This window comes from Oncorhynchus mykiss, chromosome 13 (genome assembly GCF_013265735.2).
Source record: "Oncorhynchus mykiss isolate Arlee chromosome 13, USDA_OmykA_1.1, whole genome shotgun sequence".
Lineage (NCBI taxonomy): Eukaryota > Metazoa > Chordata > Actinopteri > Salmoniformes > Salmonidae > Oncorhynchus > Oncorhynchus mykiss.
In genome coordinates, this window is record NC_048577.1 from 19091004 (window position 1) to 19110098 (window position 19095).

The 19095-nt window shown below is 46.7% G+C and overlaps 1 long non-coding RNA gene across 2 annotated transcripts in view; it reads left to right on the plus strand.

The window, feature by feature from the left end:
• Positions 1-1544: 1544 nt before the first annotated feature.
• LOC118938222 overlaps positions 1545-19095 on the plus strand; it is an 86744-nt gene continuing 69193 nt past the window's right edge. For both annotated transcript variants that reach the window (XR_005035474.1, XR_005035473.1), the window contains exons 1-3: positions 1545-3371; positions 4700-4793; positions 11972-12086. This is a non-coding gene — a long non-coding RNA (uncharacterized LOC118938222). The remainder of the gene's footprint in view (positions 3372-4699; positions 4794-11971; positions 12087-19095) is intronic.

Below are 19095 nucleotides of genomic sequence, written 5' to 3' on the forward strand. Positions count from 1 at the left end.
CGTCTCACTCATTCACGTTTCTCTGGTCTGTCTTTGACTAAACAGATTTAGGAGTAATAGACGCGAGGACAACGATTTACAGAACCGTCTGAATCCGGGTCCTGTCTGGAGCGTGATGTCATGAGCTCTGCTGGTCGGCTACTGCATAGCAACCTAGTGGTGCCAAAAGTCCTGGTCTGCCGTAGAAAGCCTATGTAAATTACAACTGCCAGGACGACCCCCACCCAAAAAATGTTTCGATGTCGTTTTGGGCTCTAATATGTGTTTATTATGATCAAGTTCAATCCCCACTGTGAATTATTTTAAAGTTTGCTACAAATCGAGATATATATTTTATGTAGTGATCCATTCTGACTACTACGTTTGTCCACACAGGACCAGGTGCTGACACAGACCAAAATGAAGGGTCGGCAGGCTACGAGGAGGCTTGCCCCCCCATGCCGTAGACATTATGGTTGACTCTCTCAGGCAGGATGAAAAAGACTACATCGACCATGTTCCTTTGCTAGTTACGGTCACTGTGATCCTTAGCTGATTTTTGTTGTTGTTGGTGCCGTTCAGTCCCATTTAGCAATATGGCGGCGCTTCAAATTCTGATATTTCCGGCTTCATGCGCCATCGGGAGTTTGCCATAGGAATACGTGGATGACGTCAGCGCAATTCACCATCTACTGGTTTGAATGTCTATGACAGACACGGGTGTACTATACTGTAGTTGAGAGCATGCGTGCACCTACGCCTCACACAAACTATCGTAGTGTTTATGGTTTTTGGACTGCGCTGAGCATTCTTACTGCCAAGTTCGGGGTTGTACCAAGTGAGCGTCCTTGATTCATTGCTGGGGGGAATAGGGGGGTGAACAAAGAGAGGAGGGGGAAAGAGAGGAATGTCAAAGCACCTGTTTACTGGAGGCCCGACTGTTTCCTTCCCAGAATGCACCTGGCCCCTTCAGGGCCCCTCTTGGCCCTTGGTGAATGCTCCTTTCATCACTCCACACTTGTATAGAACAATTATATTATTCTGGACCTCTATTCCTGTTAGGTCTGTTCAAAGAACCAACCAACCAGAGCTTAGCTTTCTAGTGTTCTGGTACTTAGTTCCTGTTCTGGAACTGTCAAGGTCTCCTACCCCATAGTCGATTGACGTGCCTGTGCTTCAATCTAATTAGCATACCAATACAACTCTTTCTATTCAAGCTGGACGCCTTCTTCTCAATCGTCCTTTCGCATCTGTGCTGGAAGGTGTCAGAGTTACAGCGGTGTTTATCAGACCAGGAGACATCCCCGAAAATCTATTTTTCTCAATAAAACGTCCAAAGAGTTTGGGCATTTTTTGCTTCATGACCCCCACTAGCTTCCTGACCCCCACTAGCTTCACGACCCCACTAGCTTCACGACCCCACTAGCTTCCCGACCCCCACTAGCTTCCCGACCCCCACTAGCTTCACGACCCCACTAGCTTCACGACCCCCACTAGCTTCCCGACCCCCACTAGCTTCCCGACCCCCACTAGCTTCCCGACCCCCACTAGCTTCCCGACCCCCACTAGCTTCCCGACCCCCACTAGCTTCATGGGACTCGTCTGAAGTCTGTACTGACTGTGCCAACTTTTGTCTGTAGAATCTGAACTCTTTGAGCTACAAACTATTATGAGGGAGTGAGTGAGAGGAAGAGAGCTGCTGGGCACGTCTGCACCTCCATCGTAGGAAAAAGTCGGGGTGTTAATACTTTATGAATGCACATAAAATACTATCTGAAGGTAAAAGTGTCATATTAAAGTGGCAATCTGCAGTTGCTTGATACATTTTTGGACTCATAAATCAATTATATATGCCAATTTGATTCCTCGAGAATACAACTTATAAATGCCTCATGAGCTTAGTTCAACTGTTCTACCCCATCATGAATCCTAAATCTAAAATTGTTTTACTCCAATATTTGTAAACAACATACATTTAAGCAACACTGTATAGCCTCAAAACATGGTTAAAACTATCATTTTGATATAATGGTCCTTGCAAGCCATAGCTCGGTCTATGAATTTAAAAGTGATTACATTTCTGGAGGCCCATCCCTCAGCTTTTAATCAAAACAGAGGCGGGGTTGCGGCTTTGTTGTTGTTTCAACTGCGGATTCTAGTTTTAACATAATGAATATGGCATCCTATTCATAGGGCTAATGATAAGTTCCAATCAACCATGGATGTATGATAGTATACCTTTGGGCAAATCAGATGTCAATAGCCTACATAAACCTAATCTCACTCCAAATGTACTTTCACATACAGCTTGTGTAATAACAGTCAGTTAGGCTACTTTCAACTATTCAACGTTATTTAGGTAGTCTACGCAAATGAGTAGGGAAGCTGATCAATGTCTAAATATTATGAGACATGTCAAAATGCTGAATTTTGGCACTTTGTCAAGTCTTATTCATATTTAAAAAAAATCAAATTTTATTTCATTCATTTAAACAGGCTTTTTAATTGGTGCACAAGTTCAACTTTAAATATCAAAGGGATGCAAAGGGACTCATTTTGTGGAACAACCCATCACTTTTATGGCTGGCAACTAATGTGACACACACACACACACACACACACACACATCCACTCACACTGAGCCTCCTCCGACATCTCCCCATCATCACTGGCTGACATGACATAAAGGACTGTACATACCAATACCAAGTGTATAACCATTTTTACATGATCAACTGCCAAAACAGAGTCTCTGTTAGCTGGAAGTTCTAGTGTAGCTCGTTGTAGGTCAGAGCTGTTGGGTAAACAGTACAAGATGTCCCCTAGGGAGATGGGATGCCACTGTATTCTAACACACAGAAGAAGTGTACAGACCAGCTATCTAAGTATAGCAGATCAACATTTAGTTAAACTAGAAAGACCTGGTTGAAATGACCTGGTCTACGTAGTGTTGTGCTGTACAGTGTTGTCTAGATATTGGGAGGTAGGGTTTAGGTTCTTTGTACATTTTGACACGTCTGCGCTGCACAGTAAAACAGCAATGCAGTGTGGAGCAGTAAGGCCTCTTGCCAAATGATCCCGTCTATACCAATACGCCAATGTCATATTTGTGACATTTACTGTTGTGTTGTTGTTATTATAATATTATTGCGTTGTTTTTTAGCTAGATTTGGGTGTAGGGAACACACCTGTTTTCTCCCTAATGTGTTTTCTCTTCTGCAAACCAAATAAATATCCTTTCTGTTTATGCTTCTTATGTACCCTTTTGAGTTAGATGACGCTCATAGGCTTCTAAACACACCCCTTATTCTTCTGACATTCTCCCGCTCTGTCGTTCGCTACGGAGAAGAAACTAACGTCTGTTGGCGTAGCCTTTGAGTCTGGGTAGCCAGGTAAGGAAAACCTATGTAGACCCTGTTTGGTTGTATTTATCAGTATCTCCTTACTTTATGTCCCCTTTATTTATAGGGAATTGTATGAATCTAGATTTATATTCTGTCTTTTTGGACATGATGCAGGTTAGGACTACAGGGAGGAAGAATATGTTGCCTGTATACACAGTTTGAAGTCATATTTAGTTCCCCTGACAGTTTTGCATTCTGGGTGTAGTCGACCTATAACTCCCTTATCTTCCCTACTAAACATTTATTCCAAAAAGTTATAAATGTGCCATTCAGCCAAACACAGTTCATCACTCAGCTAAAAACTCATGGAGAGTACTATTCATTCAGCCATGTAGCTCGATAACATAAATGAAAAGTTACTGCAATGTTTATTGTTGTGTAATTTATGGTATGATAGCATATCAAATACGCATCTTAACCTATCTCAAAGAAATTAAGACTTTTATTGTTTACACTTATTCAGTATTGATGGCCAATTATTGACCTGACTCAACCAATCACAAAAGCCCCTTTCCTCATAAGCAATTTGGCGTGTCTGAAACCCTGCGAAACAAGTTCACGTGTTCATTTCGGAAAAACTACCAAAAAGGCTTTTTACCAAAGCTTTACCATTGGTTTGGGTTTCATCGTCATAACGAAGTATTTTTTCAAAGTCGTAATGAGGAGAACCAAGCTACAAGGTATTTCGAAAACAATATGATACTGGAAGTGGTCTGATGGGGGTAAAATATGCCTACCAAATTGCAATGAAAAAGTCAACAACTTGTAAATATTTGTAAGTTTGGTGATGTAGGTGTACCGTTGCATCCACATCTTTGGCGAATATAATTAATGGAAACATTCTAGTATTGGAAGGTGGTCATTGTATTTAACTGCCTTCATAGGCCTAATAAACAATGTTGGATAATAAACTACAGTAGAGAAGCTACAATGTTATTCCAAAATGTTCCAAGGCAAATGTGTAGGTCTATAGGCTACTTTTTGTTTTCTAGAACGGATTTATTAATTTCACAGTAGCCTATACATTTGCAGTTCTGACAACTATTCAGTTGTCAACGCCAGACAGGTACTGTAGAGTGGGAAAATAGCAACTAGCTCACGGCTAGTTGCCATGTCCTGCGGCGTGACAACGCTTCAAACCGGAGCTTCACGAATCACACCTTGTTCACGCAACACTGGGTACACTCATTCATACCTCTCCTGTCATCTTTTCTCAGCTGCCGAGTACCATCAGTTCCTAAATCCATGTTGGCATGTTTAACTAGCTGGTCAGTCTATCTCACAGTCGCTCTCTGCCTTTCCCTGCCTCCTCCCAGGCTAGTTTTGAAAGACCTGCCTGAAAACTGAATAAGCCTAATCATCTACTCTGCTGACATTGATGCAGATGCTGACTACTACTAGGGAAAAGAGGTGGGTGATGGGTATACACAACTTTGTTCAAGTTGATAAGGTGTGCAGGCTGTGTAAATGTTGTGTATATGAATGACACCTGCCATATTGTAGATATATTTGTACATATACCAGATTGTTACCTAAATGTTGTGCTTAAAACATCACGTAAATTCGCAGATATGAGCATATGCCCCTCCAACTCGTAATTACTAGTGGGGAACTCATCTCCTCTCTGAGCTCCAACTTCTCCCACATGCTGAGCTCTGACGTCACCTACCAAGGAAATTACCTTGGTAACAGCATTTTCAGCAGTTAAATGGAACAACAAAACATTTATTTATGAAATGTATGACAATCTATTTATAGTGTGTGTAAACACTGTAAATTGTTTACGAGCACGAAAGCTGTACTTTTCGTTCATAGTTGACGGAGCCTGTTTGCCATTAGCCAAACGTTATTCTCAACGAGTTCAAAGCACGTGAACGCACACAACTCGTTTCTCCCAGTCTACATTTAGTACCCCACTTGTTATGAACGCAGAATAACTTAGCAGTTATCTCAACCACTCCACAACCATCGTTAAAGAACACCTTGAAAACGCTCTGTACTCAACCCAAGTCGTCTATTGGCTAATGAAGGGAATCCTCTTGGCAGTGAAGAGCGAAGCTTATTGTTTTGGTATGCAAATGCTTTTGTTTAGAAGTGTGTGTGTGGGTCAGGGACTTTTCATACCCCCTCTCTTCTCTTGTAAAATGGCGAGACGTCGGGGTCAAAATGGCGCCCGCTGTGTGTGGCTCTTTCTCTCACCTTTTTTCCCCGAACCAGCCAGCCGGGTGGGTGCTCTCGCTCCCTCCCTCCCTCACGCCCTTTCCTCTGGCTAGTAGGTTTTGGATTTTGCTCTGTCTGCCACTGCCAGGTAAAGAGCAGCTCATTATCTCACACTCTTTCCAGCACAGTGCCGCCTGCGTATCCCTTAGAGATGGAGAGGGAGAGAGACGTGCTGCTCTCAGATCCATAGCAGCAGTGTTCACTCAGTGCCCAAACACACACACTCCCTCCTCCCCTAACTTTTTATTTTCCAAAACACCGCTTTTGTGTCACGGTGTAATTCAATTAATTTGCCATTCAGGGACACTTTTTTAAAGAGCAGAGACCCGATGGAGTGTTTGTGTGTGTGTGTGTGTGTGTGTGCGCTTCGCGAGAGGCTGTGCATTGTAGCGCCATACTTGTTAGTTAGTAATCAAACAGCTGTAGATTGGTTTGTTTTTCCACCATGTATCTGCGACCCTTGTCAGACAGCGCGAGAAACCCCATTGAGCTTATTGCGCTCAAGGGAGCCCTAGTCTTTTCTCCCAGACAGTTCTCTCTGGCGCTGTGTGTGTGTGCACGCGTGCTGTGTGTGTGCACGCGTGCTGTGTGTGTCAGGGCGATGCCCCCATGTTGCTGCAGTACCAGTGTTTGTTACACGGTACCAGGGGAGTCAACATGCTGTAGTACACTGGGAAACACTAGGTGGTCTGCATTAATGAGACAATCACACAGCCTAATGTACACACGCTGGAGGCTGGGGGCAGCAGACGTCAACATTGCACATTTGGCAGAGTTTCAATAGGGTTTCAGTTATTTTTTGACAGGGTGTGTGGTCTGTGGTTGACTATCTGTGCCTTTTGTAATGGATGGGAGTTAGTAGGATAATTCAGTATCGTTGCTCATAAATAAAGCATTGAAATTCATACTTATGTTATGACATTAATGCAATGGGTAATCTTGGGTAACCCAGAACTAAATCTAGATTTTGTTCACGTTTATGTCAACAGTCAGTCTGTCATGAGAAACTATGCAATGGGAGAGTGAGGGATGGCGTCCTGAGCACCAATGTTGAGCTGAAGGTGGCCTTCAGGAAGGGGAACTGACCAAACCACACCTTTTTTCCCTCCAGTGCTGAGTCAACGTTGGCACTCATGCCAAGTTTAACAGCGGGTTCGGTGTATAGGGACTCATACACCGCATCAATGCGTGCCAGACTGCCAGCCACACCGTATTCACAACGTATTGCTTTAACGTGGCATGGCGCCATGGTCGTTTGGCACCGAGACGGTTCGCTTCTGAAACCCGTCATCGTATATACACAGACGTGTCGTCATATAGAGGAAGCATTGTTTGGGTTGTAGAGAGGGAAGATGGCGTACATACAGTCACAGTGCTGACTGTCTGGTGCCTCTACAATCACTCTGCATGTAGTCGTACTGATTGCTCGCTATGTCGTTGCTAGGCAGAGTTCATAGGCTGATACACGGTCTGTATTGGTAATATTGCACCAGAGGAAATTTCCTTCTCTTTTCTCCCATGTTTAACTATCCCACGTCTTCCTCAGTGAGTCTCATCCTCAGTCTCTCTTCCAGAGGCTCAGACACGCAGCACAGGAGAAGTCAGTCTAGTCAGTCTATCGTCACTCTTCCCCACCCTCGTCGTCTGTGAAAAACAGCCCATTCAAGCCAAAACAAACGATCGCCACCAAAACAAAAGATCGCCAGCCCCGCCCGCTCCTCTCCCCCTGCCCGATGCAAATAATCAACACAAGGTAATTTGTCGCTAATTAATTGTGGGATTGTTAATGGCGTCGCATTTAAAGCATGAATGTTTCGTTTTTTTCTGTCCCTCGCCGTTTGTTAATAAGCCGCTTGAAAATCTGTGTTTTGGGTGGTTTTCGACACCCCCGGTTCGTCTGGTGGCAGCGGGACCCCGCCCCCCCAGACACCCAGTCGCCCCCTTATTCTGCCCACTTTACCCTTGAGAGCTCCGCTCCGCGAACGGAAGAGCCTTCCGTACACCTGTTTGTTGTTGATCTATGTTAATGCCCCATCGTCCATCTGTTTCGTTTGCTTAATTGTGATTTTGCTTGTTTCCAGCCATGTTATCACCCTTCGACATGCACCCACACACCTCATTACCGGCATTCATAACCACGCCAGGACACTCCCTTGGTTTCCATCTCCTGGCTAATAGCCAGCCCTCAGACGGCCCTCGGAGAGGAGGGGCTGCCGCCCCCGCCCTGCCGGTATACAAATTACCCTAGTTTTGATTAAAAGACAGCTGCATATTTGTTTCAACTTGGCACCACACACACAGGAAGCAAGGATGAGGCATGCTGCATCTCCAGGGAGCTGGAGGGTTGTTTAGCTTAGTGAATGTTGCGAGTGTTTGCTGTTTTCAGATGGAAACAGGGAGCTAAAAGAGTGGAACAAAAGAGCTGCCCGGGGCCTGCTTTTGGGGGTGATGGACCACACTGGCTCATTGGTTGGAGGGTGAGGCTAACACTGTAGTAATGTGTTGTGTGACGATAGCAAGACAAATTGAGAGTGAAATCACACAGACGGACGCTAGAATGCAGTGGTTCTGTGACGTCACAGACGCTTTGCAACGTCTCAGGTTCGGTTACACTGGCAGGTGAAATGTGCGGCTTTCGCTTCACCGTCCTTGAGCCAAGTCAAGGAGAGCTTGGATTGTCTTCCTCAGTTTGTCCTCTTTGCCGTCCCTGAGGGCTAAGGTGGTGGTGTATGGGTCCTCTAAGGGGGTGTGGGTGATGTATGGGTGGGTGTGCACACTGTAAGGCCATAGGGGTGGGTGAGGGTAGGAGGGTGGGACTGTTGGCATGCAGCCAGCTCCAGTGGAATGTATTCGGGGATGGGGGGGGGGTGGTGGTGATGCATAATAAATCACAAACAATGAAAGTAGACAGACAAAGGAGTAGGGGGTTGGTAAGGGGTGGGCAGGTGCAAGCCAAGGGTGGCCACATAGAACAAAAACCAGAGGAAATGGTGCCGTGAAAGTCATGTCAATGAAATAGGCAGTTATACAGATGGATCGGGTTGGCATCCACACAGATTGTATTTGTGTTTCTTGCCGTCTAAGATGGGCAGCGGTGCTTCAGGCTGTGTCCTTTTCTGAGAAGGTTGATGTTCACATACTGTCGTGCAGGAATGCACGGTACAACTGTTCTTTTTGTGAAACTAAGGCAAATTGCTGCGGCAATATTTATTTTGGAGCAAAATCAGCAAAATTATTTGGGGGAAAATGGACAGGTTGTTATTGATTTTAAGAATTCACAGCCTATGTTTTGGTAGGGATTCATTTATTGACCGTGCTCATGCTTTCCAGTACATGTGTATAGGCTATTGCTCTGCTGATAGTGTTGCTACACTGCCCCCTGCTATATGTCGGTAGTATTTCACCCTCCTGCCTGTTTACCCTCACCATGGGCTGAAGCTAATTTATTTCTGACAACAATGCACATTCTGATTCATCAGCCCGCTCTGAGCCCTCGCCACTCCATCCACCCCTCTCTCACTCATCTTATCACTGTTTTGTCAAGGAAAATATAAGTTAAGCTCACCTTATTTACATTTATATGATCAGACTTTCGCTTCCTTATGGACTATGCAAATGTGCCCTTTTCCGAGACTTGGTCACTGAACACACAGATTTGTTCCCGGGTAGAGAAAAATAATAACATTGCCATGTAGGAAGATGCAGACCCACGTTTGGGATTTGTGGACCTCATGAATTTGGTAATGATACATTTTGTTTACCCTACCCTCCCCTTAAAGCTCTTATCAGTCTATTTTGAGTCATGGGTACATAACCTAAGATTTGATTTAGGGCTAGAAATGTCCATCTTTCTTGTGCTGTGTATATTTATTTATTTTGTTGGGTTGTTGCTGCCAGGGGCGGTCTTCAAAATATCATTTTTCATTTTCTCTCCTCTCTAATGGCCTCTAAATTCCATCATGAGGGTGGTGTGTTTGTGGAATGTTGGCAAGAATCTTGGTGGCGGGGGGGCGCTCAGAGGCACATGTCTTTAACTCCTGTTTGGAGGAGAGGAGTGGGAGAAATGAAAGAACGAAAAGAGGACTAAGGGCTGGCTTGATGAATCCAGTCAGCTCAAGTTTATTTGAAAGAAAGCCCACGGCTCATGTGTGTCCGTGTGGGTGTGTGTCCGTGTGGGTGTGTGTACCTCGATGCTTGAGCTGATCTCCCCGGACCCATTGTGAAAGAATGGCCATTGATTTGGGGTGTGTGTGTGTGTGTGTGTGTGTGTGTGTGTGTGTGTGTGTGTGTGCGCTTGCCTGCCGAGTGTAGACCAGAGGGAATAGCACTGTAGAAAATTACTTTCTGCCAGCATATTACCAACGCCAGTCTTTATATTCATGGCGGACGACTCAGGTGATTACAGCCCTCCCCTCCCAGCCTCAGCCCTAACCCATGCAGCCCTGGTCTGCCTGCCCTGCCACTGATGAAACGGGGATGTGGAATATTTATCAGACACTCCAAGCCAAACCCAATAATATAATCCGGTAATACCAAATTAATTTTCTCCCTGGCTGCACTTTGATTGGGGTGTTGATACAAGGTGAAGAAGTCAAGGGATTTCTCAGGTTGCCTCGAGTGAACCGCAACTAGCCCTCCTGGCTGACACTCCGCTGGCTCACTGACCCCATTATGCCCCCCCCCCCCCCCCCCCCCCCCCCCCCCTGCCCACCCACTTTGTGTCCCTGTCTCTCTCTCACACACACACACACACACACCCTTCTGCCACCAACCCCCATCCTCCACGCTGGACCAATGTATGACATGACCAACAACAGTAGACGAATGTAATCAACACTCAGAGTAGACTCAAATGTCACTCGTCACTGCAGATGACCTGGGCACCACATCCACACAAAACAACAGCCAGTGATACTGCAGGCTATCCCTCAGACGAGGAACATCGTGTTCTCAATCCCCAGAGAGTGGAGGAACATCGTGTACTCAATCCCCAGAGAGTTGAAGAGACGCTTGTGTGAGGTGTAACATGAGATGTGGTGATGTGTCAGTGTTGGGATGACGTGAAGAGGTATAGGCTCCCTTGTTTTAATCCCATCACAAATTCTCTCTCTCTCTCCTTCTCTCTCTTTCTCTCTCTCTCTCTCTCTGCGCTGTGTCTTTCGCACTCTCTCCTCTCTCGTACACTATCCTTTCTCTCTTTCTCTCGCACACTGTCTCTCGCGCTCAATCTCTCTCTCTGTCTCTCTCTCTCTTGCGTTTCTTTCTCTCTCGTACTGTCTCTCTCTCTTTCGCGCTGTCTCTCTTGCGCGTGCACGCTGTCTGTCTCTCTCGCACTGTCTCTCTCTTTTGGGCGCTGTCTTTCTCTCTCTCGCGCGCGTGCGCTGTCTCTCTCGCGCGCGTGCGCTGTCTCTCTCGCGCTCGCTGTCTGTCTTTCTCGCGCTGTCTCTCTCTCGCGCGCCTGCTGTCTGTCTCTGTCGCGCTCTGTCTCTCTCACGTGCTGTCTCTCTCTCGCGTTCGCTGTCTGTCTCACGTGCTGTCTCTCTCTCGCGTTCGCTGTCTGTCTCACGTGCTGTCTCGCGCTCGCTGTCTCTCGCTCTCTCGCGCTCTCTCTCTCTCGCGCTGTCTCTCTCTCTTTCGCGAGCGCTGTCTCTCTCGTGCACGCACGCTGTCTGTCTCTCGCGCTGTCTCTCTCTCACGTGCTGTCTCTCTCGCGCTCGCTGTCTGTCTCTCTCGCGCTCGCTGTCTGTCTCTCTGTCGCTCACTCTCTCTCTCACGTGCTGTCTCGCGCTCGCTGTCTGTCTCTCACGTGCTGTCTCTCTCTTGTGCTCGCTGTCTGTCTCGCTGTCTCTCTCGCGCTCGTTAGCTGTCTCTCTCTCTCGCGCTCGTTAGCTGTCTCTCTCTCTCGCGCTCGTTAGCTGTCTCTCTCTCTCGCGCTCGTTAGCTGTCTCTCTCTCTCGCGCTCGTTAGCTGTCTCTCTCTCTCGCGCTCGTTAGCTGTCTCTCTCTCTCGCGCTCGTTAGCTGTCTCTCTCTCTCGCTGTCTCTCTCTCTCTCATATGCTGTCTTTCTCTCTCTCATATGCTGTCTTTCTCTCTCTCATATGCTGTCTTTCTCTTTCACGCGCTGTCTCTGCCTCTTGTCTTATATAGAGTTAATTAGGAAGCTGCAGTCCATTGGTGTCAGAGCTCTGGTGTTTTATTATTCCTCCCTCTCGGCCCCGGAATCAGATGGAAGGCCATCAGTCACACACACACACACACACACCAACACATACACAGCTTATGACAGAATAGAGAGCTGCAGTGGCGCTCCTGTCTGGTATGCCCATCTGTTTCTATTTCTCTCTCTCATCCATCCCTTCTCCCCCCAGCCCTGCCATTGCCCCACCTGAGCACATTTGTCATCCCGACGACATGCTTTCTGAGTCCCGACCTCAGCCTCCCGCTCCAACGCTGATGGAAAACTTGCAGCAAAAACGCAAAAAGGTAAATGCGGACGGCAGGCGGAGGTTATTTGCAAGCCTGATGGAAATCAATGTCATGTGCCAGCCTCCTCCGTCCTCAGGAAAATTAGAAAGGGGGGGTAGGAGGAGGAGAGGGGAAGGATGGAGGAGTGGGGTAGGAGGAGGAGAGGGGAAGGATGGATGAGAGGGGAAGGATGGATGAGAGGGGAAGGATGGAGGAGTGGGAAGGATGGAGGAGTGGGGAGGAGGAGGAGAGGGGAAGGATGGATGAGAGGGGAAGGATGGAGGAGTGGGGTAGGAGGAGGAGAGGGGAAGGATGGAGGAGTGGGGTAGGAGGAGGAGAGGGGAAGGATGGAGGAGTGGGGTAGGAGGAGTGGGGTAGGAGGGGAAGGATGGAGGAGTGGGGTAGGAGGAGGGGAAGGATGGAGGAGTGGGGTAGGAGGAGGGGAAGGATGGAGGAGTGGGGTAGGAGGAGGGGAAGGATGGAGGAGTGGGGTAGAGGTTTTTCCTTCTGAATCTTAAGGGCTCCTGACTTTTCTTCAAAAGAGTCACTGCCATTTCATCAGGAAGCCGTTCCTTTCTTTTTGACTTGTCTTTTTCAGTCATTCGCCATAAATTTCCCCTTTTTGTCTTTTTTGTTTATGGACAACGGGACAAACAAACTCCCCTGCTGTATGGTTGGCAGATCAAAAAAAGACACTGTGCAAATTGGCTCACCGAGTAATGTTGCACTGTGATACCAGGCTTCACACAACAACACAACATATCGACACAATACAGAACAGCCAAAACGATGTCATTGGACCAAGGTTTTTGATTATGCAAACACAGAACAAAACACAAACCACTGCCAAGATTGCCTGTGATTTAGGAGGGATGTAGAGGGAGTATGTGGATGGCATCGTAAAACACATCAGCCCTGAATTGCCTCTCCTATTCAGCCATTTTAGCCTACAATCAGAGCTGCATCAGGGCTGCATTGTATTTCCAGAGGAGAATCCTCAGTCGTAAGATTTGAATATCCTGGGCTTGTCTGTGAAATATCACAAGCGTGGGACTGAATGCTACGTACGATACACTGTGGGAACGGTTTGGTTTTGGATAGCATGGAGATGTGGCGATGGTGAGCTTCTGTACAATACTCACTAGTGAATAGTGCATCTCATTGTGAGGTCAGGAGAACTTGGACAGCTGCAGCAGTATCCAGACAGTCAGACATACTTTAAGTTATTCATAAAACTACATTTCTATGGAACGAGTTTATTGTTGGTTGAATGTATTTCCATTATAATCTTTGACTGGATACCAGGGTTAGGTTGGGGTCAATTCCATTTCAATTTCACTATACAGGAGGTGAATTGAAATTTCATTTGAAACATGGAAAATAACCTCATTGAAGATACATTTTCAATTAATCTCTTAACTGAACTGAATTGAAATGGAATTGACCTTCGACCTTTCCTGGCACAACCACAGACAATCAAGGTCAAACCACTCTCTCCCGTATAGTATGTTAACCCTCACTGTGACACACACACACACCCTCACCCTCACTCACACACACAGTGTCACAGTGGTAGGCTAGATGGCCCATGCCGGGGCCCTGGCTGGCGTCTCATTTGCATACTTAACACAGTGGTCACAGTCTAGTTGACACGTTTGCAACCCACCACTTATCCCATTACCGGGTGTCCCTCGCCTCTGCATTGTCTGCTGTGTCTGCACTCTTTCTCACGCTCAGCTTTCCCACAATGTGAATGCATCATGTGTGTTCTGTGAATGCACACACACGTGACACACACACACACACACACACACACACACACACACACACACACACACACGTGTCATAAAAATAACACTACTGTATTTTTCTCATCACTGAAAGGACACAAACATTTTCAATGGTTTACCTTTTGTATTGTGTTTTAGGGATTTGTTCATATGCATGAATGAGTATTGGATAATAACTATATAGTAGTCCATATTGAAGCTCAAGTGATTACATAAAAGGACTTGTCGTTGACAAATCTGATTGTCCTGAAGTTTTTGGCCCGAGGAATGTTGAAGTCTGATCAAGGGGGGTACATTATTTAAACACGTCTTATCAAATTAAACAGTTAGTTTGGTAAGAGATCTCGCCACTCCCTCCTGCCACCCTTACACATACACACACATGCAAGCATTGCCGCGCACACACACACACACACACACACACACCATCGCCCATCCAGCCACTATGTATTTGCAGGGGTGTTAATATGGCCATTAAGGGTTTAATTTGGGTTGACGACTCTGCTCTAGCTGTGTAATTCAAATCTCAAACTCGCTCCCTGGCGCTTCCTGCAGCCATTCCTGCCTACCTACCCTATCCCTCTTCCTCTCATCCCTTTCTCTCTCTCTCTCTTCCGGGAGGGTACAATGTAAATATAACTGATACCTACAGGCGGTGAGGAGGAACAGCCTTTGTATTGTGTGTTCAGGGTTTTGTCTTTGCTTTGTCTTTCCTCCTGGCCAGAGGCTACACTTTAGTTTTTTGGTAAGAAACATTGATGTCACTTTTTTACTGAATGGAATTGTTGTTGCTGATAGGCCTACGGTATACCAACTCAAGCATTCTTACTACTGTTCGGCTTGAGAAGATCCGCCACAGCTTTCACATAAGGGCATGTGCCACTGGACCATTTTAGGCTTTCATGAGTTCTTATAGCCCAGGTCTAAGCCACATTTCACACCTTCATTTTGATCCTGAGCCCTGGACTTCGCTGACCCTGTTTAGTCCAGAGCAGGGTTACTGTAGCATAGCTCAGCTTTGTTATAGTAATGTGTTCTGCTTAACCTGCTAGGCTGAGAAGGGTTAAGCTAGCCCTAGGGCCAGTTTTAACCCTGAGTTAACCCCAAGGCCTATAGCAGTAAGTTATCTGACCTTTTGGTGGTGGATGAGCATCGCTCAATATCTTGATCTACACTCAATAGCTTCAGGCAGTTTGTCCATAGAGAGACGTATCAACACACCCTATTTCTGAACAGATGGACAAACTTGATATATTTTTGGGAAATTGCACAAGCTTTAGGTCTTTCTGTCGTTCGCGTCATTGATGGACTGAGAAAAAAAATGCCACAAGTTCATGTTAGGGAATTGATTGCCTATTATAAAGACGGAGACAACTGATCGCTCTGCCAAATTAGACGAACTGAGATCGAAACAAAATAATTATAATTATGTCGCTCCCTTGCTCTTTCCATATAGAGAGGCTGTTGTAACCAGGAGACGCTACGTTATGATCTTTCCTTCTCTTTCTCAGAGTGCTCTCTCGCTCGCTCAGCGCTCTCTCTCAAGGGGAAATGGTTGCTAATTGTCTTCAAATATGCATTGTGGCAAAGAATATTAGCAGACAACAGTCATTTTTGTTAACTCTCCCCAGTTATAAAACACATCTGCCAAGGAGTTGGCAGGTTTTTTTGATCATAATGCTCATTCTGTTTTCATTGTTTTGATTCAAGTTCTCCCTGAGCTTCTCTACATTTCAGTCATACAGCAGCCTCTCTTATCCACAGCAACTTACAGTTAGTGCATCCATCTTAAGATAGCTAGGTGAGGCAGCAACACGTCACAATTGTATCTTGTACATTTTCCCTCCACAAAGTATTTATTAGAAAAGTCAGCACTAGTGGGGAAAGAGGGTGTCGGGGCACCGTGAGTTATTTAAGATGCTCTTCAAAGAGGAAGGGTTTCTGAAGTTTTCCCGGAGATGGGCAGGGACTCCACTTTTTGGACTTTAGGGGGAAGCTTGTTCCGGGACAGAGAAGAGCTTGGACTGGGCTGAGAGTGGGCCAAGAGACCAGAGGTAGTGGGAATGGAGTGCTCTGGTTGGGGTGTAGGGTTTGAGCATAGCCTGAAGGTAAGGGGATGCAGTTCCCCTTGCTGCTCTGTAGCCAAGCACCAGGGTCTTGAAGATGATGCGTGCTTCGACAGGAAGCCAATGGAGGAGTGGTGTGACATGGAACTTAGAAGGGCTTATATGAAGAAGAGTCTCCATTAAAGGATGGGGAAGGGGGATACCTAGTCAGTTGCACAACTGAATGCATTCAACTGAAATGGGTCTTCAATCTGCCATTCTTCCCCTCTGAATCAGAGAGGTGTGGGAGGCTGCCTTAGTCAACGTCCATGTCATCGGCACCCGGGCAGCAGTTGTTGTTGGGGGTTAACTCCCTTGCTCAAGGGCAGAATGGCAGATTGTTCCACATTGCCGGGTCGGAAATTCGAACCAGCGATCTTTCGATTCCTGGCCCAACACTCTTAACCTCTGGGCTACCTGTAGCCCCCTTATTTGGCAATGTTTCTCAGTTCAATGTTTCTCAGAGAGCTGTCCTGTACCCGTGAGACATGTTCAGGATCTGATACCGCACGTGGTTATTCCTCGAATGAATATCACTAACCAGCTAATATGAGATGGCTTCTATCAGATGGGAGCATAGCTACGTGAATGATCAGTTATGTATGCACACACGGGGTGGAGCGTCACATCTTTGAAGAAGTAGCGATGGCTGGAGAGGGATAGATGAAATAATAAGGCCTGGCTAGCGCCACACACAGGCTGAGGGTCACCTTTTGAAGAAGTCGAGATGGATGGACGGAGAGATGGAGAGAAGAAGAGGGGGGAGTAGGCCTTGTGTCTGTTTCAAGGGCCGGAGATGTGGTTCACGCGGGACCAGACCCTGTGTCTCTCTTCACCACCTGTTGAGACGACCCCTCTGTGTTATACGTACACTCACATGCACGTGTTAGTGTCTACATGTGCCTGCTTCACACTAACAAACCCATTATCATGAGGGCAGATATACAGTATGTGCCAAAAAGGCCTGTTAATACTGTGAGTTAGGTAGCACAGAGACACAAGATTACAAGGGGAGGAAATAGACAAAGAGTGTGTGAGAGATTGAACAAATCCATTCAGGGTTGCAGCCTCTCTCTGATCTGACAGACTGCATCGCCGTGCTCAGCCAGTTCATTGCTGTCATTCCTTACATCTTTTGACATTTTCAATTATGTCTTTCACACAAGGCTGGCCGCTTGTTTTTTTCTCTCTCTCTTCTCCCATCACACTCCTCCACTCTCTTTTTTTCTCTCTTCCGTCTTCACCTCCATTCCTATTCCTTTGTAACTGTGTGTGTGTGTGTGTGTGTCAGCCCTTTAGATATGTGGGGGTCAGTTCACCCAGGGATCCTATTACTCCACTGCCCTGTGGCAAAGCGAGGGGTGGGGAGGAGGCAGGGAAGGAAGGGGGGGCTGTGGCGGAGGGAGGGAGGGATGGGGATGATTGTGGCAGAGTGAGGGATGGGGAGGGGGGGGAGGGAGGGGGGGCCGTGGCCAAGGGGGGGCTGTGGCAGAGGGGGAGGAGAGAGGGGGGGGGCTGTGGCGGAGGAGAGAAGTGGGTGTTGTCAGATATGTCAAGGGCTCTGTTCAATTTATATGGTGATCCTAAGGGGATCTCACAGGGCTATGTGAGAGTGGGTGTGCCAGTCTGTCTGATACCTGGTTTTCTTCCCATTCAATACATGATGTCCACTGACAAGACAATTGTTAAAGGGCTTGGTTCATTGTAAAGTATGGGGGTGGTTCTCTTTTAAAAATAAAAAAAAGTGTTTTACTGACAGTGATTGGTTGAATGAGGGGGAAACGGATAGAGGGGTACCACTGCAGAAGGAATTTGATCCTACACAGGCAGGGGATCGTAGTCTACATGGCTTCAACTGCAAGACCCACCCACAGGCACAAGGATATCGCTTTTTCAGTATTTCATTATGGTAATGGTTTCATATCGTAACTGATTCCGGGGAAACCCCTCTCTGGCAGAGGGACGTAATAATACTATGCAGTATTCGTAATGACTTCAGCAGCATAATCAGCATGTTTAGCGTCATTATGAAACACGCTGCCTTTCCCCCACCCTCCGCCTCCTTCATCACCACAACCACCGTGCCTACTCATGCCTTACAGCCATGGTTTTTGGTTAATGACATGAGCGGGTTGCCAGGTTCCACACCCTTTACCCCCCTCCTACTGAATCTTGACCCTGACCCTCTCCAGGACCGTGAGGGGTGGACATGTAGACCTGGCAACCCACTGGGGCCGATGTAGATGAACAAGAAAAACGGGAGTCGTCAAGGAGGGCTGATTAACGAGCATTTAATTGAATCCGTGATTCCCGTCTCGCCGGTCCACTCCACGTGGCTCCTCCTGAGCAGCTTATTATTTTTAACAAGTCTGGGATCTCCCCTCCGTTTCTTCTCCCTTTCCTTCTCTTTTCTACGGGCCCTTATCAGTGTCAGAGGCCCCAGACTGGGAATGAATGGAAGGAACGCCAATGATTAATGGAGATTTAAGACCTGTGGAATACGTCTAATCACTCTCGCTCTACCCCCCCCCCCCCCCACACTCTTTCTCTCTCCTTCTCGTTCTTACTGTTTCTCACCGCTTTACTTCTCTCTCTCTCCCCCTCTCCTTCACCGTCCCTCCCTCTACGTTCATTTTGGACCACTTGCCGCCGTCAGGAAATTACGCCATAGCCAATTACAGTGTTGAGATTTTAGCCCGGCGAAGATACTTATCTTACACTGCCAGATTCCTGTGTGTGCGTACGCCTGTGTTTGAGCGGTTAAGAGCAATTCGCTGGGTCTCGTTTCGTACGGCTGAGCAATGGCATGGCTTTCTATTTTCTTGTATCATGCTGTCTACAGATACTAAGGCAGTGACTTTAGTTCAAGTTGTTTCAGGCAGCAACCTGTGAGAGAGGAGGCTCTTTGCCTGTTGACCTAACCATGAGAGTGTGCGGGCAATTACTCAATCTGCACACCCCTAGATGGCTATGGGGAATGTATTCAAAAAATGCAATAGTGGCAAATGTGATACATTTGCTGATAATTGGACATTGCGGCAGAGAGAGAAAAGCTTTGCGGTAAGACAGAACACAATAGGAAACATTTAATTGACAGTGATTACTAAGAGCCCCCATCATTATCTTAGCTAA